The 26,096-nt window shown below is 47.5% G+C and overlaps 3 pseudogenes; all 3 read left to right on the top strand.

Annotated features, from left to right (window-relative positions):
- The first annotated feature begins 1,956 nt into the window (after positions 1-1,956).
- LOC139230737 (small nucleolar RNA U3) lies at positions 1,957-2,046 on the top strand (annotated as a pseudogene).
- Positions 2,047-2,543: 497 nt separating this feature from the next.
- Positions 2,544-2,737, top strand: LOC139230735 (small nucleolar RNA U3; annotated as a pseudogene).
- Positions 2,738-18,380: 15,643 nt separating this feature from the next.
- Positions 18,381-18,591, top strand: LOC139230728 (U2 spliceosomal RNA; annotated as a pseudogene).
- Positions 18,592-26,096: the final 7,505 nt, after the last annotated feature.

Genomic DNA, 26,096 nt, shown 5'->3' on the forward strand with positions numbered 1-26,096 from the left:
TTCCTAGACTAAATTTATGTCTTTCAACCCAATTGCATGTTTTCTTTCAACAAGTAAGTGAGCGTGTCAAATAAATTATTTTTTTTTACTACCGGGACCATGTATTTTTTATCTTTTGCTCAACAAACCTATCCTTTGTGCATTTCCTAGCTCCGTAACTTATCATCCGAATATATCCACATCTTCGTTTCTAACTTAAAATGTAATACCATAAGGTTCACAGTTTCTTAAACTTCCCACATACAGGACAACACTATGAAGGGTTAAAAAAAAATTTCACTCTGTTTGGAAAAAGTGGGTGGAGCTAAAACAGGCAGGCAACTCCACACCTTCCCAAACAGGCTTTCATTCATTCCACAGTCAAAATCACTCAAGTACTCTCTTCATTCAAAATAGACACTCACAAAAGTCTCCCTTCATTCAACAAAGCTTATGTCTGGATCCATATGTCACTTAAGATAGTCACTATCAGCTTTTTTATGGCATTACGTAATTATGCAAGTTATAATTAATGATAGGAATTAATTAATGACCCGGGCAGCCCGCGTTTTACATTCCCTTCCTTACCTTCCATGTTCGCCAGTCTCGGACGTTTCCCTTTGTTTCTGTAATACTCACGGCCACGACTACTCTGTGGAGACCCTTTGTCTTCGCAACAAAGCTAGCGTGTTTCCTTACCACCGGAGTTTTTCGGCTCTAGGTTGGAGTGATCAGTTCCCTTCCGCACCGACCTTATTTACTAAAGGGACAACTCAAACTGGTTAGTCAGCCTCTTCCCGCTATCTGTTTACTCGTATCTTATACACTATCCCGTCGTGCCCGTACACCTCTCTTTTCAGTCTCTAACACCAGATTCCAGATACTGTCTTAAGTGATCACATCTGATCGGACAGCATCCTGTTCGTGACGCCATTTTGTTGTGGAAAAATATTTCCGAGACTGTATAATATATAAAGAGAGGTTTATTAAATCGAAGACAAAGCTTTGGGAGAAGTGTTAGAGACCCCTGTCTCTGAACCACTTCTCAATTTTGTATCTCCAGTGAGGTTCTTTTATCTTACATCATTATATCACTTTACATCACATGCTTTAGCACTAGTCCTTAAGTCTAATCATCGCATTACAAGGTTTACGAAGCTTTTCATCCAAGGCTGAGCTCTTGATATAAACCAGCCTGCATTGTGACAGGGCATTATAAACAAGTGCAGGCCTTTTGGCACCGGTATAGACAAACATCCCACTTATCTCTCCAGTCGTTCATTATCTCACTTTCCTATCTCCATAACTCAAGGCCAGCATACCTTGAAGTCTAACTGTATTTTTTTATATAAAGCATAATGCATCAGTATTGTCCCTTACAAAATTCATTAAAGGGAAAATAAAAAGAAATGTTTGGTCCCGTATACTACTCAAGTATATGTCCAAAAATCTGCTCCAACACCGAAAAATCACATTGTCCATTCCACATCGCCGGGCGAAGGCCGAGTGGAAAATTGCAACAAAAAAAATGGGCCTTGGATCAGTGATCAGCAAGGCTGAGACGTCCCGCATCTCTGGAACAAAGCCCATTTTTTGGGGCCTTGCCCATCTAGTGGAAAGTTTAGCCCTTTTTTTCTTTTGATGTCTCTAAAATTACAGAAAACGGTGTCTGTTTGTTTCACTAACTTTTATAAATAGATTAGACCCAGAAATGACCGTGAATTAATAAGCAGGACAGTCACTGGAGACTGGTTGCTAATTTATGCAAATCATCTGCCTGCTGGGTAATGGCAGAATGACAGAAACTGTATTTCTTTTTCATTAATTCTAACTTTACAAAGGGTGATATGAGATTTAATGTATTTATATTGGATTCCGTATTGGGCACTATGAAGGGGCGAGAAGCGGGTCGGAGTTCAGCCCGTATTAAAGGGGGTTTTCTGAGGGTGGAGAGCGGCGTGGCGGTATGTTGTAGTTAAGGCTATACTTTTAGGGATCATTTCTATAGTTCAAAACTTGAGAAATGTGGGGAGGGTTGACCTATCCACCTCCACGGAGGTGTGTGGGGGACCTGACCCATCCACCTCCATGGCACGAACCTGGTATTGCAGTACTTCCAGGAACGGTGCAGTGGCTCTAGGCCTTTTGGCTAAGAGCATTGGCGCAGAGTGATCCTTGGCATATGCAAGGTGACCTCTGGCGTTTGTGATTTGACAAAGAATTGGAACGATTGGCTACGAATTAAAAAAAAAAAACTTGAGAAATGTGTTTGGCCTTTTGGCTAAGACTATGTGTAACTGACCTGACAGGGGAGTAACCATGACCCCAACGTGGTTCTCCCTGGATCAGGAAGCTGATTCTCCTATGCTTTTTGGAAATAGGAGGTTGGTGGGGTGGTTTGACCAATCCACCTCCCATGAACCTGGTATCGCAGTACTTCCAGGACCAGTGCAGTGGCTCTAGGCCTTTTGGTTAAGAGCATTGGTGCAGAGTGTTCCTTGATGTGTGCAAGGTGACCTCTGGCGTTTGTAATCTGACAATGGAAAGATTGGCAATGAATAAAAATGTTTTTAAAAAAACTTGAGAAATGTGTTCTGAAGTGTCTGGTCTCACTAACCACGAGGAGGAGTTACAGCATTTCCTTCTGAGCGTGAAGTGGGCTGTGAGTGCTGCTTTGTGCAACAGCTTGTGGTCATTGATGACTGTTCCCTTCTCTCAGTGTGAGAGTTGTGGAGGGAGGAAATGCATTCTGAGTGGTTATTTTTTTTAAAAGAATTAAAAATCAGATCATATTTTCATTTGTGAAAATCAACTCTTGAGTTTATCATGACTTTTTTTCAAGCTTTTTATCAACAGAGGTCACTCATAGAAATGTAGCCATCAAGATACACAGTAGAAACATACCCTGGAAAACGTGGACCACTTTTCATACCTTGGGAGCCTATTATCAGCAAGGGAGACAGCGACGATGCGGTTCGACACCGCTTTCAATGCCTCAGGCCGCCTGAGAAGAGAGTTTTTGAAGATTAGGCCCTCAAATCTGGCACCAAGCTCATGGTCTACAGGGCTGCAGTGATACCTGCTCTTTTAACTATTACTCAGAGACGTGGACCATATACAGTAGACAACACAAGTCGCTGGAGAAACACCACCATTGATGTCTCCCTAGGAGTCCCTGGCCAAAGACCGCCCTAAGTAGAGGAAGAGCATCTGGGAGGGCGCTGAGCACCTTGAGTCTCGTCGCCGAGACCATGCAGAAATCAAGTGCAAGGAAGGAGCGTGCGGCATACTAGTCCCACCCACTCTTTCCTCAGCGACTGTCTGTCCCACCTGTGACAGGGACTGTGGTTCTCGTATTGGCCTGTTCAGTCACCCGAGAACTCATGTTTAGAGTGGAAGCAAGTCTTCTTCGATTTTGAGGGACTGCCGATGATGATGATGATGGGCAGTGTGCTGAGGTTCTACCTGTCCAGGTGTTGCGAAGGATGGTTATGTCTGCGTGACTGCAGAATGCTCCAGTTCGTTGGACCGCTTTGAACCGCCTGTCCTTCGTAGAAAAGCTTGTACAGGAAAACACCTTTGGCCGCAAGTAGTCAGCACATAATATCCTTGAGGTCAAACGAATAAAGGACATAGTGGAATCTGGCAGATGGTTCCCTGAGCAGACAGCCAAATTTGACAGAACACCTCCTCGACAGAACTTGCAAACAAGCAGCAATACGTAGCCTCGCTGGTGGTGAGTTCCCCGTCAGATCCTTCATCCACACCCAGGGTCTCAGTGCCACTCCACACTGTCCTTGAGGCAGCTACAGCGGGCCACAAACAATCACCCATCTCCTTCTGGACAGAGAGGTCGTGGTTTTTGTTGAGTTTCATCCCGAGAAGCTCGGTGGGGAAAAGAGATGATCGAAAGGGGGGAGGGAGAGGGGATCGGAGGGAGAGAGGGGGGAGATTGGAGGGAGAGAGGAAGCGGGTGGAGGGGGGAGATTTGTCAGAATTGGAGGGAGAGAGGGGAGAGGCAGAGAGGGGGGATCAGAGGGCATGAGAGGGGGAATCGGAGGGAGAGAGGGGGGAATCAGAGGAGGGTAGAGAGGAAGTCAGGGATGGGTAAAGAGCACGGAGAGCACAGTGGGGACGGCGGACTAACGTGATCCAGGTCTAAAGGGGGGCTTGAGAGCGATAACGTGATCCAGACGGTAAGGCTGGACAATATCTGGGACACTGTCACTATTCACTTCTTACCCAATAAACCTGTTAATAATCCGAGACCCACCCACAATGCATCATCTGTGGGGGGAGGGGGGAGGGGGGAGGTCAGCAACTTGTCGGGGAGAAGGCCATGACCCTGAGGGGGAGGGGCCTGGCCAGGGGGCGAAGGTCGGGAACCAGGTGGGGTTGTGCGGGGGGGTGGGGTGGGGAGTGGATGTGGGGGGGCGGCGATGAAGGAAGGTCAGGAACTTGGGCGGGGGGGAGGGGCAGGAACTTGTTTGGGGGGGTGGGGGAAGGTCTTAGCCCACGAGGATGAGCCCTGTCCATTACAAGTGAGCTCTGTTCTGTTTGGAGTAGTCAGTCAGAATGGTTCAAAGTAAACTTTGCAAAGTAACTGATTACGTGGGCAGTGAGGATCGATTTCTGCTGGTTGGGGAATCGAGGACTAGGGGCATATTCGAAAAACTAGAGCCAGACCTCTCAGGACAGAAATTAGGGAACACTCCTACTCACAAAGGGTGGTAGTGGTTTGGAATTCTCTTGTGTAAATGGCAATTAATGCTCGATCAATAGTTAATTTCAAATCGGAAATTGAAAGATTTTTGTTCACGAAAGGTATTCAGTGATATGAGCCAAAGGTGGGTATATGGAGTGAGGTCACAGATCAGCCATCATCATCATAGACAGTGCCTCTGAATCAAGGGAGACTTGCTTCCACTCTTAAAATGATTCCTTCGGTGGCTGTACAGTGCAATACGAGAACCACAGTCCCTGTCACAGGTGGGACAGATAGTCATTGAGGGAAGGGGAGGGTTGGACAGGTTTGCCGCACACTCCTTCCACTACCTGTGCTTGATTTCTGCATGCTCCCGGCGATGAGACTCGTGGTGCTCAGCGCCCTCCCGGATGCACTTCCTCCACTTAGGGTGGTCTTTGGCCAGGGACTCCCAGGTGTCGGTGGGGATGTTGCACTTTATCAGGGAGGCTTTGAGGATGTCCCTGTAACGTTTCCTCTGCCCACCTTTGGCTCGTTTGCCGTGAAGGTGTTCCGAGTAGAGCGCTTGCTTTGGGAGTCTCATGACTGGCATGCGAACAATGTGGCCTGCCCAACGGAGCTGATCAAGTGTGGTCAGTGCTTCAATGCTGGGAATATGGCCTGGTCGAGGACGCTAATGTTGGTGCGTCTGTCCTCCCAGCGGATTTGTAAGATCTCGTGGAGACATTGTTGGTGGTATTTCTCCAGCGACTTGAGGTGTCTACTGTACATGGTCCATGTCTCTGAGCCATACAGGAGGGCGGGTATTACTACAGTGACGATGAGCTTGGAGCCAGATTTGAGGGCCTGGTCTTCAAATACTCTTTTCCTCAGGCAACAATGTGGACGTGAACGTCTTGGTCTGGATTTGGACCAGCAACTGCCAGATCCAGGTCACCATGAAGGTGGATGCCAGCGGAACCATCCTGCACCCCTCCTCCAGCTTCACCATCGGAGGAAGTCGGGGCTACATGGTGTACGCCGATAACCCAACGTGTGTCGGACCTGCGGGAAGGCAGGCCACGTGGCGGCAAGCTGCAAAGCAATCATTTGCCGCAACTGCAAGAAGGAAGGACACCAGACAAAGGACTGTAAAGAGAACAAGTGGTGCAACCTTTGTGGTCAGGCTGGACATCTGTACAAGGCCTGCCCCAAACGCAATTTCAGCTATGGGCAGGCGGCAAAGACCATGGTGACATGTGAGGAGGGAGCTGAGGAGCGCAACGCCCCAGAGGAGACCTGCACCTCCCTCCCCACCAACACACCGTGTGAACAAACCACCGCCCTAGTCGACACTGAGGAAGGGAAGTCTACCACGGCAAGCCGCCAGACACTAACACCCAGCAGTGAAACTCCCCCCGAGACACCGAGTCCATGGAAGAGGAGGGAGCAGAAACAGAAGGAAAACAGGAATGGAGAAACAGAAAACAAGAAGAAGGCCTGCATGCCTCAGGAAAAGAGGCCTCCTGCAGAAACGAGAGGCAAAAGATGGCTACCATCCACGACGGACAGCGGTGGCTGCAGCTCTTCCGATGACGAAGGGCGAGGCAAAAGCCCCCACTACCACCATCAGAAGAAGAGGCAAAACGCTAATGTGACCAGCGCAGTCCAGCTCCGGGACCCCGGGAGCATCGAAGTGAGCGATGCACCCCTGCTCCGGATCTCTGGGAGCGACTAAGTGACAGATGCACCCCAGCTCCGGATCTCCGGGAGCGACTAAGTGACAGATGCACCCCAGCTCCGGATCTCCGGGAGCGACTAAGTGACAGATGCATCCCAGCTCCAGAGCGACGACACCACGGGGGATGTACACAAGGAACAACCAACACCAGGCGAGAGCAGCCCAGTTGACATGGAGGACCCCCGTCCACACTGCTGGCGTCCCCTGGTCGAAGCATCCCCGCGGCAGAGGACAACCCATATCTCAGCCAAGGTGCAGTAGAAGAGTTTAAAGTTAACCTATGTATACGGGAACAGGCCACAGGGCCAAAGGACTGTGTGTTTGAACTGTAATCACCATTCTAAAAATGGGTTTAAAGATTGCATCCATTACGCGATGTGTTTCCACTTTGGGGTACCTCGCCAAGGTCAAGGCAGACCTGCTGTTCTAGCAGGAGCTCAGCAGTTACCTGCAGTGGTCACAATGGTGGTCCCACGGACCATCCGTCTGGTCAGGAGGCAACGATTGCCGTTCCTCCACTGCTTCACCATCACCGAAGTTAAGGAGGTGGTGGGCGGCCACCTTCTCGAAGCAGATGTATTGTATAAAAATGTTCCTCGAAGGCTAATCAACGTGTATGCCTCGCCTCTCAGGAGCGAGCGGCTGGCCCTCCTCCAGCAGCTCCCACTGCTGCTGGTGACACCCAGACCGGTCGTTCTGGGCGATGATTTGAACTGCATCATCGATGCGGCTGGACGATCCAGCAGAGCCGACAGCAAACTGGACACCACGTCCAACCCTGCAGACAGAGCATCGCACAGATACACCTGGTCGAGACCAGACGGGTCCGTCCGTTCCAGAATAGACTTCCTGTTTGTGTCCCAAATGCTCACGGTCAGATCCACCGACGTCACGCCGGTGTTCTTCTCTGACCACTGCCTCCTACTGGCCGACTGCCACCCACAGTGTTAAGTATCGAATAACTCCACGAGGTTAAGTACGGTGAGCTACTTCAGGCATGACCTTACTCCAGTTTATTTATTCTCAAAGTGAGGATTCAACATGGCTGCCAACATTATATATACCACTTGCACGTGTCTGCCAGTTTTGGCCGAGAGATGAAGGGCCAGCAAGCCTCGCTCTTTGCCTCTGAGTCATTTTCCGCTCCAGAGTCCGCTCCGTCGAGCAGGATGAGACGTGTTGGCGCTTCTTCTTCCAAAAGGTACACAGGGGGAAGCTCTGTGATCACCAGCCTAGAGGAAGAAGATGGTTCTGTGACTTTTTCGCAGCCTGACATGCTGAGGAGTTCAGAAGAATGAGAGGGGACCGCATAGAAACGTTTAATATTCTGATGGGTTTAGACAGGTTAGATGCAGGAAGAATGTTCCCAATGTTGGGGAAGTTCAGAACCAGGGGACACAGTCTAAGGATAAGGGGTAAGCCATTTAGGACCGAGATGAGGAGAAACTTCTTCACCCAGAGAGTGGTGAACCTGTGGAATTCTCTACCACAGAAAGTTGTTGAGGCCAATTCACTAAATATATTCAAAAAGGAGTTCGATGAAGTCCTTACTGCTAGGGGGATCAAGGGGTATGGTGAGAAAGCAGGAATGGGGTACTGAAGTTGCATGTTCAGCCATGAACTCATTGAATGGCGGTGCAGGCTCGAAGTGCCGAATGGCCTACTCCTGCACCTATTTTCTATGTTTCTATGTTTCTAGGATCAGCAAATCCTTCTATGCCGGGCTGTATGACGTCAAGCCCAGTCGTTGCTGTCGTCTATCATGGAAGTCCTAAACGACAGCGAGCGGGAGAGTCTGGATCACCCGTTAACTCTGGACGAGATGACAAAGGCCGTCCGGTCCCTTGCGACGAGTAAAACTCCCGGAAGCGACGGCTTAGCGGTCGAGTTGTACTCGGCTCTGTGGGAGTGGATGGGCCCAGACCTGCTGGAAGTGTACGGAGGTATGCTTCTGGCTGGCAGTATGCCAGAATCAATGAGGAAAGGCATCATCACCCTCATCTACAAGCAGAAGGAGAATGTACAAGGAGAGGGAGGAAATCAAAAACTGGCGGCCCATTTCGCTGCTCAATGTGGACTACAAGATTCTGTCAAAGGTCATCGCCAACAGGGTCAAGTCTGCCCTGGAGCTGGTGATCCACCCGGACCAGACCTGCGCTGTCCCCGGCAGGAAGATCTCTGATAGCCTGGCGCTACCCGTCAGAGCGTTCATGCACAGCCGACGTCTCAGCAACACGGCACGGTGCCCCCGAGTCGGCTGCGGGGCGGACGAGACTGTCACCCATCTCCTTCAGGATTGCCCCTTCGCAAGGCAGGTTTGGAAAGAGATGCAGTGGTTGCTGTCGAGGTTCATCCCAAGCAGCTCCGTAACACAGGACTCTGTGCTCTACGGGCTGTTCCCAGGGACACGCACTGAGACAGACATCACCTGCTGCTGGAGGGCCATCAACTCAGTGAAAGACGCTCTTTGGTCTTGCCGAAACTTGCTGGTTCTCCAGAGCAAGGAGATTTTTTTTAAATTTCAAAATATATATTTTTTTTTTTTGAAATTCATAGCCAATCGTTCCAATTCTTTGTCAAATCACAAACGCCAGAGGTCATCCTTGGGCCCATTCAAGGATCACTCTGCGCCAATGCTCTTAGCCAAAAGGCCTAGAGCCACTGCACCGTTCCTAGAAGTACTGCAATACCAGGTTCGTGCCATGGAGGTGGATGGGTCAGGTCCCCCACACACCTCTGGGTCAAGCCACCCCACCCACCTCCTATTTCTGAAAAAGCAAGCATATACCTTCCTGATCCAGGGAGAACCACCTTGGGGTTATGGTGGTTACTCCCCTGTCAGGTCAGTTACGCATGATCTTAGCCAAAATATACTTTATTCATAATAAAATCTGTACAGTACATTCAAAGGCATTTCAATACCTTTAGCTGCGGTCAGCAATCCCATACACTATTATTTGAGTGATGACGGCAGTTCCGTTCGTTACATTTCCTTGTTTTCCAGTTCAAGTGCAATTCGGTCCAATACGGGATACCTTGTAGTACATTCAACAAATTACATTTCATGTGTCACTATACAGTACACGGAATGGGTGACGGTACATTTATATATTTTTTTTCAACATGCATTTCGCAACAGACCTTGCATTGTACATGGCACTACAAGGAGATGTCCACGTCTGCGTGTTGCAGACTGGCGCAATCCAAGATCCAGGATTACGTGCTGAGGGACGCACTTAAAATTGGTGCAGTCGCCGCAAAGGCACGGTGGGGAAGGGCCACAGTTTAAAGCCCTTCTGCCCCGGTAAACCCAGGGGCAGGAATCAGTACAAAACCCCCCTCGGGCCGTACTTGTAACTTCTTTTTTGTGTACATGGAGCACCATGATCTGTCAACACCTATGTAGTGCCATGTACAATGCAAGGTCTGTTTCCTAATGCACGTTGGAAAGGAAAAGTATAAATGTACCGTCACCCATTCCGTGTACTGTATAGTGACACATGTAATGTAATTTGTTGAATGTACCACAATGTATCCCGTATTGTACCGAATTGTACTTGAGCTGAAAAGCAAGGAAATGTATTAAACGGAACTGCCGTCAGCACCCAAATGTAGTGTATGGAATTGCTGACCGCATCCAAATGTACTGAACTGCTTTTGAATGTATTGTGCAAATTTTTATATGAATAAAGTATATTTTGAAATGTAAAAAAAAATGCAGTGCCATGTATAATACAAGTTCAGCAACTGTTTAGTAATGTATGTTGTAAAGAAATGTAACTGTACCCTCACCCGTTCTGTGTACTGTATAGTGCCACATGTAACGTAATGCGATGACTGTATTGCAATGTGTCCTGAATTGTACTGAATCGTACCTTGAAATGTAAAGCAAGCAAATGTACTGAACTGCTTTCCAATGTATTGTGCAAATTTTTATATGAATAAAGTATATATTTTGAAATATAAAAAACAAGGTACTGAGCTATTTTCCAATGTATTGTGAAAATTTTGCGTGAATATTTATTTTTGAAACCAAAAAAAGTCCCAATGCCCTTCCCGTGAGTTGTAACGAATGAATAGAGTATGAACAGATCAGACTGCGTGTGCGAAAATGCATATACTTCTTCTTGTTCGGCTGTCCCTCAGAGTCGAGGATGACTTGCTTCCTCACTAAAAATGAGTTCTCAGTTGACTGATGAGTGCGATGCGGGAATTACAGGTGAGACAGGCGGTGGTTGGAGATACAAGTCCCCAGTTGTTAGCGAGGAGGAATTTGCAGAGGCGACTGGGCTGGGTGTGCTTTGGTCGTGTCCGAAACCGATGCCGAGATTGATGCTGGGTGGTCTGTACGACTTTATACATATTGTACTTTTTTGCAGCAGTTTAAAAGACCATTTAAAAATCAACCACATTGTTGTGGGCTGGAGTCACATGTATTTTTTTTAATTTCAAAATATACTTTATTCATATAAAAATTTGTACAGTACATTCAAAAGTTGTACAATACATGTGGGGCAGACTAGATATGGACAATTTTGTTCCCTTTCCTGAAAGACATTAAGTGAACCAGTTGGGTTTTTACAGCAATCCGATAGCTTCCTGGTCACCATTAGCTTTTTATTCCATTTTAATTGTTAAGATTTGCATTTTAATCAATCGGGGATTTAAAATCAATCTGAGCTTTTTCAATTCAGCAAGAGGTGAAAACCCGCTCCAATTGGTGAACAAGCCGATATTTCCTCATTAAATGCCTCTCATCTTTACTCCACAATAGTTTATTGTAAATTGATGTTTCCTGTTTATACCCCTGAAGGTATGGATTGTATTTTTCAGAACAATTTTGTAAATGAAATGAGGAATATATAAATTTGTTTCCCAAAGTAATTGCAGCAAACTTTGCAGTAGTGCCAATGTGTTGCAGTTCCGTGTTCTTCCAACAGATGACCTCACCCTCCTTTGCCAACACACTTCCAGTGCCACGCAGCGTGGAGGCCCCGAGCTGCGCGACAACACCAGCGGCATGTCGGAGCCATAAAAGGAGCGGAGGCGTTCCACCAGGGAGCAGCGCGAGCTGATTGCCATTTTCTTGAGCCAATCAGCGGCTTGGTGAAACCCGCTGTCCAATTGGCGAATGGCTGGAATATGCAAATCAAATAAATTAAACGTGCAGCCGGAAATGTCATTCTACATTTTGTGCTCCGATAAACATCCAGAAAAAGCCTTTGTGACGGACAACATTTCATATCAATGCGTTAAGCCTATGATCGGTACCAAGTCGGTTTGATGTGAAAGAGGCGAAGCCTGAGAGACCCGAGCGGGAGCCGGAAATTTTCGCACCACAACCAAGATAATCATGCAGAATGCATTAAAAAATCTTTAATTTTTGGTGGGGAAGATGGTGGGAGCTCCCTCTGTTTTGATTAATGGGGGGAGGCCAAATGTTGGTTTCTCCTGTTCCGTCTCCCTTTCCCTACCAGGGAAATTGCAATTAAAGTAAGATGCTACGATATGCTGGATTTATGACTTCTGCTTTTGGCTGGTCTATCGAAATCAAGCAAGACTTGTTTCCACTCGAAAAATGAGTTTCCAGTTAACAGGGAATTACAGTCTTTGTCACAGGTGGGGCAGATAGTGGCTGGAGGAAAGGGTGAGTGTGGAGTCTGGTTTGCCACACGCTCCTTCCGCTGCCTGCACTTCTATCCTTCTATTGCCTGCGCCTGATTTCTGCATGCTCTCGGCGACAAGACTCGAGGTGCGCAGCGCCCTCCCGGATGCTCTTCCTCCACTTCGGGAGTGATTCCCAGGTGTTGATGGGGACAGTTGTACTTTATCTGCCCACCTGGGGCTCGTTTGCCGTGGAGGAGTTCCGAGTCGGCATGCGGACAATGTGGCCCGCCCAACGGAGCTGGTCGAGTGTGGTCAGTGCTTCGATGCTGGGGATGTTGGCTTCATCGAGAACACTTATGTTGGTGCGCCTGTCCACCCAGTGGATTTGAAGGATCTTGCTGAGGCAGCGTTGATGGTATTTCTCCAGCGCTTTGAGGTGTCTACTGTATATGGTCCAGGAACATCAGGAGGGCCCAGGTACAGAGGAGTGAGAAGGTCGGGGCGGATGAGTGGCGAGATGCGGTGAATGTTTATGACGGAGGAGCGGTGAGAGATCGTGGCGGAGATGTGACAGATGAGGGTACGGCGCCAGAAGAGGCGAGGGCCCAGGGGCAGCATGGGCCTGCCCACACTGCGATATGTGTGCGCACTAGGTCCGTGCAGCAGAGCTGGTCTTCAGTCGTCTTGGTTAATCCACTGGACCAAGACCTAGCTCTGTCAAGCCTGTGTGGTGGCTGGTGTGCAACGGCCACCCCACGTCAAAAAAATTCACACACAGGCATCTTCCAGCCTTCAATTGGACATCAGGTCCTTCATCGAAACACCTGTGAACACATGGAAGGAAGCAAGTCATCCTCATTTGAGGGACCGTCTATGATGATGATACATGGTCCACATCTCTGAGCCATATAGAAGGGCAGGTATCATTACAACCCTGTAGACCATAAGCTTGGTGCCAGATTTGAGTTCCTGGTCTTCGAACACTCTCTTCCTCAGGTGACCGAAGACTGTGCTGGCGCACTGGAGGCGGTGTTGGATCTCATTATCGATGTCTGCCCTTGCCGACAGTAGGCTCCCCTAGGTATGGAAAAGGGTCCACGTTGTCCAAGGCCATGCCATGGATTTTGATGACTAGGGGGCAGTGCTGTGTGGCGGGGTCAGGTTGGTGGAGGACCTTTGTCTTACGGATGTTTAGTATAAGGCCCATGCTTTCGTACACCTGAAGATGTTGATGATGGTTTGGAGTTCAGTCTCTGAATGCGCGCAGATGCAAGCATCATGCACGTACTGTAGCTCGACGACAGAGGATGGAACGACCTTGGATCTGGCTTGGAGGCGATGAAGGTTGAACAGGTTCCCATTGGTTCTATAGTTTAGTTCCACTTGAGGGGAGCTTGTTGAGCGTTATTAGTGATGTCATCGTCGAAATCGAGGAAGATTCGCTTCCACTCTAAAAGTGAGTTCTCAGGTGACTGTACAGTCCAATACGGGAATTACAGTCTCTGTCACAGGTGGGACAGACAGTGGTTGAAGGAAAGGGAGGGTGAGGAGTCTGGTTTTCCACATGCTCCTTCCGCTGTCTGTGTTTGGTTTCTGCTCTCGGCGACGAGACTCAAGGTGTTCAGTGCCCTCTTGGAAATGTTAACTTTTGTTATTTTCTCCACAGATGCTGCCTGGGCCGCTGAGATTTCCAGCACTCCCTGTTTTTATTTCAGATTCCAGCAGCCGCAGTATTTTGCTTTTGCCTTATGGCCTTGCCCTAAGCTCTCGAACTCGCTCCCTAAACCTCTCCATCACTCTACCTCTCTTTTCTCCTTTCAAGCACTCCTTAAAACCTACCTCTTTAACCAAACTTTTGGTCATCTGCCGTAATGTCTTCTTATGTGGCTCGGTGTCAAATTTATCTGTTTTTTCTTATAACACTGCTGTGAAATGCTTTGGGACATTTTAGTATGTTAAAGGTGCTATATAAATAAAAGTTGTTGTTGTTGTTAGTCAACAACCCCATTAGCTACCGGGACGCTGGGAGGTGAACTGGATGGACCTTGGTCCTTTATCATCTTGCAATTCATGTGTTCCTATCAAGAAGAAGAAAGCAACATTGAGAGGCCCACTGGCCAAGTAGTTTTGATAAAATATAAGAACATAAGAATTAGGAACAGGAGTAGGCCATCTAGCCCCTCGAGCCTGCTCCGCCATTCAAAAAGATCATGGCTGATCTGGCCGTGGACTCAGCTCCACTTACCCGCCCGCTCCGCATAACCCTAATTCCCTTATTGGTTAAAAATCTATCTATCTGTGATTTAAATACATTCAATGAGGTAGCCTAAACTGCTTCCTTGGGCAGAGAATTCCACAGATTAACAACCCTCTGGGAGAAGAAATTCCTTCTCGACTCGGTTTTAAATTAGCTCCCCCGTATTTTGAGGCTGTGCCCCCTAATTCTAGTCTCCCCGACCAGTGGAAACAACCTCTCTGTCTCTATTTTGTCTATCCCTTTCATTATTTTAAATGTTTCTATAAGATCACCCCTCATCCTTCTGAACTCCAACGAGTAAAGACTCAGTCTACTCAATCTATCATCATAAGGTAACCCCCTCATCTCCGGAATCAGCCTAGTGAATCGTCTCTGTACCCGCTCCAATGCTAAGTAAGTAACCTTAAGTAAGGTGACCAAAACTGCATGTAGTACTCCAGGTGCGGCCTCACCAATACCCTATACAGTTGCAGCAGGACCTCCCTGCTTTTGTACTCCATCCCTCTCGCAATGAAGGCCAGCATTCCATTCGCCTTCCTGATTACCTGCTGCACCTGCAAACTAACAGGTCCCTCTGCACCGTAGCATGTTGTAATTTCTCCCTATTCAAATAATATTCCCTTTTACTGTTTTTTTTTCCAAGGTGGATGACCTCACATTTTCCGACATTGTATTCCATCTGCCAAACCTTAGCCCCTTCGCTTAACCAATTTAAATCTCTTTGCAGCCTCTCTGTGTCCTCTGCACAACCTGCTTTCCCACTAATCTTTGTGTCATCTGCAAATTTTGTTACACTACACTCTGTCCCCTCTTCCAGGTCATCTATGTATATTGTAAATAGTTGTGGTCCCAGCACCGATCGCTGTGGCACACCACTAACCACTGATTTCCAACCCAAAAAGGACCCATTTATCCCGACTCTCTGCTTTCTGTTAGCCAGCCAATTCTCGATCCATGCTAATACATTTCCTCTGACTCCGCGTACCTCTATCTTCTGCAGTAACCTTTTGTGTGGCACCTTATCGAATGCCTTTTGGAAATCTAAATACACCACATCCATCGGTACACCTCTATCCACCATGCTCGTTATATCCTCAAAGAATTCCAGTAAATTAGTTAAACATGATTTCCCCTTCATGAATCCATGTTGCGTTTTCTTGATTACACTATTCCTATCTAGATGTCCCGCTATTTCTTCCTTAATGATAGCTTCAAGCATTTTCCCCACTACAGATGTTAAACTAACCGGCCTATAGTTACCTGCCTTTTGTCTGCTCCCTTTTTTAAAGAGAGGCGTTACATTAGCTGCTTTCCAATCCGCTGGTACCTCCCCAGAGTCCAGAGAATTTTGGTAGATTATAACGAATGCATCTGCTATAACTTCCGCCATCTCTTTTAATATCCTGCGATGCATTTCATCAGGACCAGGGGACTTGTCCACCTTGAGTCCCATTAGTCTGTCCAGCACTTGCTCCCTAGTGATAGTGATTGTCTCAAGGTCCTCCCTTCCCACATTCCCGTGACCAGCAATTTTTGGCATGGTTTTTGTGTCTTCCACTGTGAAGACCGAAGCAAAATAATTGTTTAAGGTCTCAACCATTTCCACATTTCCCATTATTAAATCCCCCTTCTCAACTTCTAAAGGACCAACATTTCCTTTAGTCACTCTTTTCCGTTTTATATATCGGTAAAAGCTTTTACTATCTGTTTTTATGTTTTGTGCAAGTTTACTTTCGTAATCTATCTTTCCTTTCTTTATTGCTTTCTTCGTCATTCTTTGCTGTCGTTTAAAATTTTCCCAATCTTCTCGTTTCCCACTAACCTTGACCACCTTATATGCATTGGTTTTTAATTCGATACTCTCCTTTATTTCCTTGGTTATCCACGGCTGGTTATTCCTTCTCTTACCACCCTTCTTTTTCACTGGAATATATTTTTGTTGAGCACTTTGAAAGAGAATAGAGGATGGTGGTGACAGAAAGGCAACAGATCAAAGATCCTGGGGCCCTTTTGATGTACGTGGTTGATTATGTTTGTGTGGTAAATGCTGGTAAATTCTGAGGGGTTGTTTCCACTGGGCTGGAGAGTCTAGAACTTGGGGCACAGTCTCAGGATAAGGGGCTGGACATTTAAGATTGAGATGAGGAGGAATTTCTTCACTCAGAGTGTTGTGAATCTTTGGAATTCATTACACCAGAGGGCTGTGGATGCTCGGTCGTTGAGAATATGCAAGGCTGAGATAGATAGGTTTTTGCACTCTAACGGAATCAAGGAAATGGAGATCAAGCAGGAAAGTGGAGTTTAGCCATTCAGTGAGATCATGGCTGATCTTTGACCTCAACGCCACTTTCCTGCCCATTCCCCATAGCCTTTGATTCTCTTGTGGTACAAAAATCTGTCTATCTCCACCTCGAATATAGTGAATGACCCAACCTCCACAGCTCTCTGGGGTAAAGAATTCCAAAGATTCACGCCCCTCTGAGAGAAGAAATTTCTGCTTTTCTCCGTTTTTAATGGGCAACCTCTGATTCTGAAACTATGGCCCCGAGTTCCAGATTCCCCCATGAGGAGGGCCACCGATGGCTGAGCGATTATAATCAGGGGTGCTCAGGAGGGCAGAATTTGAGGAGCGCAGATATCTCGTCAGGTTGTGGGGCTGGAGGAGATTACAGAGATAGGGAGGGGCGAGGCCATGGAGGGATTTGTAAACAAGGATGAGAACTTTGAAATTGAGGTGTTGCTCAACCGGGACCCAATGTTGGTCAGCGAGCACAGGGGTGATGAGAGAGCAGGACTTGGTGCGAGTTAGGACACGGGCTGACGAGTTTTGGATGACCACAAGTTTTTGTAGTGTATAATGTGGGAGGCCATCCAGAAGTGCGTTGGAGTAGTCAGGTCTAGAGGTAACAAAGGCATGGATGAGAGTTTCAGCAGCAGATGAGTTGAGGCAGGGGCGGAGGCGGGCGATGTTATGGAGGTGGAAATAGACGGTTTTAGTTATGCCGCGGATATATGGCCGCAAGCTCATCTCAGGATCAAATATGAGACCTGGGCTGTGAACAGCCTGGTTCAGCCTCAGATAAATGCTAGGGAGAGCGATGGAGTCAGTGGCTAGGGAACAGAGTTTGTGGTGGGGACCATATTCAATGGATTGGCCTTCCCAATATTTAATGGAGAAAATTTCTGCTCATGCAGTACTGGACGGCAGCAATCAATCTCTGGTCGGTCTACAACAGTCCCAGACATGAGGTGAGGGAACCCCCAGTGGTGGAGAGCTCTGGGAACCGTGGATCCAAACTCACCTGTGGCCCCTCCCTCCGGCCACCGCCCCCCCGCAGCACACGACACTCATCACACGCCACGTCTCCAGTTACCCATATACTGGATCTCTGGTTAATGGGGAACTAGAAGTGTGTTGGCAAAGGAGGGCGAGGACATCTGTTGGAAGAGAATGGAACTGCAACACATCAGCACTACTGCAAAGTTTGCTGCAATTGCTTTGGTGAAAAAATAAATACTTTCCTCATTTCATTTACAAATTTGTTATGAAATAGATAATCCATACTTTCAGGAGCATAACCAGGAAACATCAATTTACAATAAACTATTGTGGAGTAAAGATGAGAGGCATTTAATCAGGAAATATCGGCTTGTTCACCAATTGGAGCAGGTGAATTGCTGAATTGAAAAAGCTCAGATTGATTTAAACCCCCGATTGATTAAAATGCAAATCTTAACAATTGAAATGGAATTAAAAGCTAATGGTGGCCAGGAAGTTATCGGATTGTCGTAAAAACCCAACTGGTTCAGTTAATAGTTTTAGGGCAGGAAATTTGTCCATACCTGGACTGGCCTACATGTGACTCCATTCCCACAGCAATGTGGTTGATTCCTAAATGGCCTTTTAAACTGCTGCAAAAAAGCATAATAAGAATAAAACCGTACTTACCACCCGGCATCAGCCGAGGCATTGGACTTGGATACGACCAAGGCACACCCAGTCCAGTCGACCCTGAAACGTCGTCCTCACTAACAACTGGACGTGCCAAAATTGTCGAGCTGTCCCACAGACTAGTCAAGCAACAGCCTGACATAGTCCTACTCACAGAATTATACCTTCTCGGCCTTTTGGCTAAGATCATGCGTAACTGACCTGACAGGGGAGTAGCCACCATGACCTCCGGGTGGTTCTCCCTGGATCAGGAAGGTATATGCTTGCTTTTTTGGAAATAGGAGATGGGTGGGGTGGCTTGACCCATCCACCTCCACGGAGGTGTGTGGGGGACCTGGTATTACAGTACTTCCAGGAACGGTGCAGTGGCTCTAGGCCTTTTGGCTAAGAGCATTAGCACAGAGTGATCCTTGGCGTGTGCAAGGTGACCTCTGGCGTTTGTGATTTGACAAAGAATTGGAATGATTGGCTACAAATTTTAAAAAAAAGTACTTCCAGGAATGGTGCAGTGGCTCTTGGCCTTTTGGCTAAGAGCATTGGTGCAGAGTGATCCTTGAATGGGCCCAAGGTGACCTCTGGCATTTGTAATCTGACAAAGAATTGGAAAGATTGGCAATGAATAAATAAAACAAAATCAGGTCAAACATGGTCAAAGCAACTGGTTCCCCGGGGGTTACTCGTACAGTACTAGATCGCCCCCTGCTGGCGGCCGGTCCCCGGACTCGTTGCACCTCCGGCTGAATTTATTTGGTTTGAGGTCGAGCTGCTGAGTAGTGATGGGTCAGAAGGGGGGGTGGCACGCACCGGGGTGGTTGTCTTATTGCGGGGGTGGGGGGGAGCAAGGATTGGGTTGGTTCCATTATTGCGGGGGGAGGGGCACTGGGTTAGAAACATAGAAACATAGAAAATAGGTGCAGGAGTAGGCCATTCAGCCCTTCTAGCCTGCACCGCCATTCAATGAGTTCATGGCTGAACATGCAACTTCAGTACCCCATTCCTGCTTTCTCGCCATAACCCTTGATCCCCTGAGTAGTAAGGACTTCATCTAACTCCCTTTTGAATATATTTAGTGAATTGGCCTCAACTACTTCTTGTGGTAGAGAATTCCACAGGTTCACCACTCTCTGGGTGAAGAAGTTTCTCCTCATCTCGGTCCTAAATGACTTACCCCTTATCCTTAGACTGTGACCCCTGGTTCTGGACTTCCCCAACATTGGGAACATTCTTCCTGCATCTAACCTGTCTAAACCCGTCAGAATTTTAAACGTTTCTATGAGGTCCCCTCTCATTCTTCTGAACTCCAGTGAATACAAGCCCAGTTGATCCAGTCTTTCTTGATAGGTCAGTCCTGCCATCCCGGGAATCAGTCTGGTGAATCTTCGCTGCACTCCCTCAATAGCAAGAATGTCCTTCCTCAAGTTAGGAGACCAAAACTGTACACAATACTCCAGGTGTGGCCTCACCAAGGCCCTGTACAACTGTAGCAACACCTCCCTGCCCCTGTATTCAAATCCCCTCGCTATGAAGGCCAGCATGCCATTTGCTTTCTTAACCGCCTGCTGTACCTGCATGCTAACCTTCAATGACTGATGTACCATGACACCCAGGTCTCGTTGCACCTTCCCTTTTCCTAATCTGTCACCATTCAGATAATAGTCTGTCTCTCTGTTTTTACCACCAAAGTGGATAACCTCACATTTATCCACATTATACTTCATCTGCCATGCATTTGCCCACTCACCTACCCTATCCAAGTCACTCTGCAGCCTAATAGCATCCTCCTCGCAGCTCACACTGCCACCCAACTTAGTGTCATCCGCAAATTTGGAGATACTGCATTTAATCCCCTCGTCTAAATCATTAATGTACAATGTAACCAGCTGGGGCCCCAGCACAGAACCTTGCGGCACCCCACTAGTCACTGCCTGCCATTCTGAAAAGTCCCCATTTACTCCTACTCTTTGCTTCCTGTCTGACAACCAGTTCTCAATCCACGTCAGCACACTACCCCCAATCCCATGTGCTTTAACTTTGCACATTAATCTCTTGGTTGGTTACATTATTGGGGGGGGCACTGAGATAGTTCCATTATTGCGGTTGGGGGGAGCACTGAGTTGGTTCCATTATTCGGCGGGGGGGACTCATGCCGGAGCTTTCTGACCCGAAATGTTTTGCGTGCACACGTGCCCCTTTGATGAGCTGTGGGTCGGGGTCAGTACCTCTGTGCACGTACACGAGTTCTTGTTTCGAGCAAGTGACGGTTTTTTCCTGAGTCCTCAACATTGACTCCAGACCCCATGAAGTCTCATGGCATCAGGTCAAACATGGGCAAGGAAACCTCCCGCTGATTCCCACCTCCCGCCCTCCCTCAGCTGATGAATCAGTACTCCTCCATGTTGAACACAACTTGGAAGAAGCACTGAGGGTAGCAAGGGCACAGAATGTACTCTGGGTGGGGCACTTCAATGTCCATCGCCAAGAGTAGCTCGGTAGCACCACCACTGACCGAGCTGGCTGAGTCCTGAAGGACATAGCTACCAGACTGGGCCTGAAGCAGGAGGTGAGAGAACCAGCACAAGGGTAAACCCTGGTTGTCCTTGTCCTCACCAATCTACCTGTCGCAGGTGCATGTGTCCATGACAGTATTGGTAGGAGAGACCACCGCAAATGACGAAGTATCCCGCAAAACAGTGTTTCTGAAACCGGGGTCCACGGCCTGTCCACTCTCCGCCACCCTGTAACGACCCGCACCGTCGGGGGCACGGATTTCCGCAAACTCTGGGATCAGGTCAGTCCCACGCCATACGTTGTTATCGAGACTGGAATGTAAGTGGTTTTGCCCCTGCTGATTTCGAATCACCTCTCTTACAACAACTCGAGACACCGGAATTATATTTGTGAACAGTAATATACAGCCACAGACAGATCTTTTGGCCTCAACCATCACAATGCCTTCATTCAAGTTAAAGCACACACTTGCACCCAGTAAAAGACACATACCCTGGTGTGTAAAATAAACAAACACGGTACAGTACACGCCCTGGCCTGTCTAAACAGGCCCCTAATGCAAATCACCCACGTCTAAACAGGCCCCCGCTCGATTCAAAATTGCACCACTGAAATCTGTCCAACAGAATGTGCGTACGTTTATGATCCTATCAAAAACCTCCCCACGAGAACCACTAAGCCTTTCACACTAAAGGATGTGTGGGCTGGGATAAATGCTCACCAATTCCCCCTCTGGCTTACTCACTGCTTCTCCTTATGAGGCGGATCTTGTGGTTCTGCTTCTGGCTGGCAGTATGTCAGAATCAATGAGGAAAGGCATCATGAGCTTCATCTACAAGCAGAAGGGGGAGAGGGAGGAAATCAAAAACTGGCGGCCCATTTCGCTGCTCAATGTGGACTACAAGATCCTGTCAAAGGGTGGACACCTGCTTAATCAGCTGAGATGTTTTTTTTATTTCAAAATTTTTTTTTTAATTTCAAAATATACTTTATTCATATAAAAATTTGTACAGTACATTCAAAAGCAGTTCAGTACATTTAGCTGCGGTCAGCAATCCCAAACACTACATTTGGGTGCTGACGGCAGTTCCGTTCGATACATTCCCTTGCTTTTCAGTTCAAGTACAATTCGGTACAATACGGGATACATTGTAGTACATTCAACAAATGACATTACATGTGTCACTATACAGTACACGGAATGGGTGACGGTACATTTACATTTTTTTTTCTTTTCAACATGCATTACGAAACAGACCTTGCATTGTACATGGCACTACATAGGTGTTTACAGATCATGGTGCTCCATGTACACAAAAAAGAAGTTACAAGTACAGCCCGAGGGGGGTTTTGTGCTGATTCCTGCCCCTGGGTTTACCGTGGCAGAAGGGCTTTAAACTGTGGCCCTTCCCCACCGTGTCTTTGTGGCGACTGCACCAATTTTAAGTGCATCCCTCAGCCCGTAATCCTGGATCTTGGATTGTGCCAGTCTGCAACACGCAGACATGGACATCTCCTTGCTCTGGAAGACCAACAAGTTTCAGCAAGACCAAAGAGCGTCTTTGACCGAGTTGATGGCCCTCCAGCAGCAGGTGATGTCTGTCTCGGTGTGTGTCCCTGGGAACAGTCCGTAGAGCACAGAGTACTGTGTTACGGAGCTGCTTGGGATGAACCTCGACAGCAACCACTGCATCTCTTTCCAAACCTGCCTTGCGAAGGCGCAATCCTGAAGGAGATGGGTGACAGTCTCGTCCGCCCCACAGCCGACTCGGGGGCACCGTGCCGTGTTGCTGAGACGTCGGCTGTGCATGAACGCTCTGACGGGTAAGGCCCTCCTCACCGCCAACCAAGCTACATCTTGGTGCTTGTATGAAAGCTCTGGCGATGAGACGTTCTGCCAAATAAGTTCAACAGTCCACTCAGAGAATCACCCGACAGGGTCCACCCTCTCCTTTCGTAGGGCGTCCAGGACGTTACGTGCTGACCACTGTTTTATGGCCTTGTGGTCAAAGGGTTTTTTTCTGAAAAATTTTTCCACGAAGGACAGGTGGACAGGCATGGTCCAACTGGTGGGGCCGTTTTGGGGCAGCATGGCCAGGCCCATCCTTCGCAATGCCGGGGACAGGTAGAACCTCAGCACGTAGTGACACTTGGTGTTTGCGTACCGAGGGTCTGTGCACAGCTTTACTAGGGGATTGTTTATTAATCCTGTCTCATTGCACAGGACCAGATCTAAGATAGCCTGCCCCCGGGTTGGTTTCGTTACATACTGCTCAAGGAACCTGTACCTTATGCACTCTATGAACGCTTCCTCAAAGCTACCCTGACCAATTTGATTTGTCCAATCAATATGGAGGTTAAAATCACCCATGATTATTGCTGTTCCCTTTTTACAAGCCCCCACTATTTCCTGGTTTATGCTCCGACCAACAGAGTTGCTACTGTTGGAGGCCTATAGATTACACCCACCAGTGACTTTTTCCCTTTATTATTCCTTATCTCCACCCAAACTGTTTCAACATCCTGATCATTTGAGCCAATATCGTTTCTCTCTATTGCAGTGATTCCATCCTTTATCAATAGAGCTACCTCACTTTTATTTATTTCAAAATATACTTTATTTATATAAAAATTTGTACAGTACATTCAAAAGCAGTTCAGTACATTTAGCTGCGGTCAGCAATCCCATACACTACATTTGTGTGCTGACAGCAGTTCCGTTCGACACATTCCCTTGCTTTTTAGTTCAAGTACAATTCGGTACAATACGGGATACATTGTAGTACATTCAACAAATTACATTACATGTGTCACTATACAGTACACGGAATGGGTGACGGTACATTTACATTTTTCTTGTCAACGTGCATTACGAAACAGACCTTGTATTGTACATGGCACTACATAGGTGTTTACAGATCATGGTGCTCCATGTACACAAAAAAGAAGTTACAAGTACAGCCCGAGGGGAGTTTTGTACTGATTCCTGCCCCCGGGTTTACCGTGGCAGAAGGGCTTTAAACTGTGGCCCTTCCCCACCATGCCTTTGCGGCAACTGCACCAATTTTGAGTGTGTCCCTCAGCACGTAATCCTGAATCTTGGATTGCGCTAGTCTACAACACGCAGACGTGGACATCTCCTTGCTCTGGAAGACCAGCAAGTTTCAGCAAGACCAAAGAGCGTCTTTGACCGAGTTGATGGCCCTCCAGCAGCAGGTGATGTCTGTCTCGGTGTGTGTCCCTGGGAACAGCCCGTAGAGCACAGTGTCCTGTGTTACGGAGCTGCTTGGGATGAACCTCGACAGCAACCACTGCATCTCTTTCCAAACCTGCCTTGCGAAGGCGCAATCCTGAAGGAGGTGGGTGACAGTCTCGTCCGCCCCACAGTCGACTCGGGGGCACCGTGCCGTGCTGCTGAGACGTCGGCTGTGCATGAACGCTCTGACGTGTAAGGCCCTCCTCACCACCAACCAAGCTACGTCTTGGTGCTTGTGTGAAAGCTCTGGTGATGAGACATTCTGCCAAATGAGTTCGACAGTCTGCTCAGGGAACCACCTCCTTTTCCTTTCTGTCTGTCCTTCCGGATTGTCAAATACCCCTGAATATTTAATTCCCAGTCCTGGTCATCTTGCAACCACGTCTCTGTAATGACTATCAGATCATACTCATTTGTATTTATTTTGTGCCGTCAACTCATCTATTTTGTTACAAATGCTACGTGCATTTAGACAAAATGCTTTTAAATTTGTTTTTTTTCCCTTTTTTCCTGCTTGTTTCCCTCTCTCCTTCAAACTCACTTTCTTCATTTTTGTTTTCTAATTCCAGCTTTACTCCCCTCCCTACTGAATCTATTTTCAGGTTCCCATCCCCCTGCCACACTAGTTTAAACCCTCCACAACAGCACTAGCAAAACCCCCCTGCGAGGATATTGGTCCCGGCTCTGTTGAGGTGTAACCCGTCCGGCGTGTACAGGTCCCACCTCCCCCAGAAGCGGTCCCAATGCCTCAGGAAACTAAAGCCCTCCCACCTGCACCATCTCTCCAGCCACGCATTCATCTCCTATTTCTGTACTCACTAGCTCGTGGCACCGGGAGTAATCCGAAGATTACTACCTTTGAGGTTCTGCTTTTAAATCTCTCTCCTAGCTCCCTAAACTCATCCCTCTTTCTACCTATTGTATTAAGTAAATATGCAACATGGACCAACCCTGTGATTGTGGGAGCTCAAGGTTCTGGGAAAGTTGCTCTCTAAGTTATGCTTTGCTCAGCTTGTTAAGAACAAAAGAATATAAGAATTAGGAGCAAGTGTAGGCCACATGGCCCCTCGAGCCTGCTCCACCATTCAATAAGATCATGGCTGATCTTCGACCTCAACTCCACTTTCCTGCCTGATCCTCCTATCCATTGATTCCATTGGAGTTCAAAAATCTATCGATCTCAGCCTTGAATATACTCAATGACTGAGCACCCACAGCCCTCTGGAGCGGAGAATTCCAAAGATTCACAACCCTCTGAGTGAAGAAAAAGTGAGTATGCAAGAACACATGAATTGCAAGATGATAAATGACCCAGGTCCATCCAGTTCACCTCCCACCGTCCCGGTAGATAATGGGGTTGTTGACTAATCACAGCAATCAATCTCTGGTCTACAACAGACCCAGACATGAGGTGAGGGAACCCCCAGTGGTGGAGAGCTCTGGGAACTGTGGGTCCAAACTCACCTGTCCACCCCCCGCCCCCACAGCTGAACCTGAAGTGTGTTGGCAAAGGAGGACGTGGACATAAGAACATAAGAAATAGGAACAAGAGTTGGCCATACAGCTTCTCGAGCCTGCTCCGCCATTCAATAAGGTCATGGCTGATCTGGTCATAGACTCAGCTCCTCTTCCCTGCCCGCTCCCCATAACCCCTTGTCCCCTTATCGGTTAAGAAATTGTCTATTTCTGTCTTAAATTTATTCAATGTCCCAGCTTCCACAGCTCTCTGAGGCAACAAATTCCACAGATTTACAGAAGAAATTTTTCCTCATCTCTGTTTTAAATGGGCGGCCCCTTATTCTAAGATCATGCCCCCTAGTTCTAGTCTCCCCCATCAATGGAAACATCCTCTCTGCATCCACCTTGTCGAGCCCCCTCATAATCTTATACGTTTCGATAAGATCACCTCTCATTCTTCTGAATTCCAATTCAGGCCCAACCGACTCAACCTTTCCAAATAAGTCAACTCCCTCATCCCCGAAATCAACCTTCTCTAAACTGCTTCCAAAGCAAGTATATCCTTTCGTAAATATGGAAACTAAAACTGCACGCAATATTCCAGGTGTGGCCTCACCAATACTTTATATAGCTGTAGCAAGACTTGCCTGCTTT

This window comes from Pristiophorus japonicus, chromosome 19 (genome assembly GCF_044704955.1).
Source record: "Pristiophorus japonicus isolate sPriJap1 chromosome 19, sPriJap1.hap1, whole genome shotgun sequence".
Lineage (NCBI taxonomy): Eukaryota > Metazoa > Chordata > Chondrichthyes > Pristiophoridae > Pristiophorus > Pristiophorus japonicus.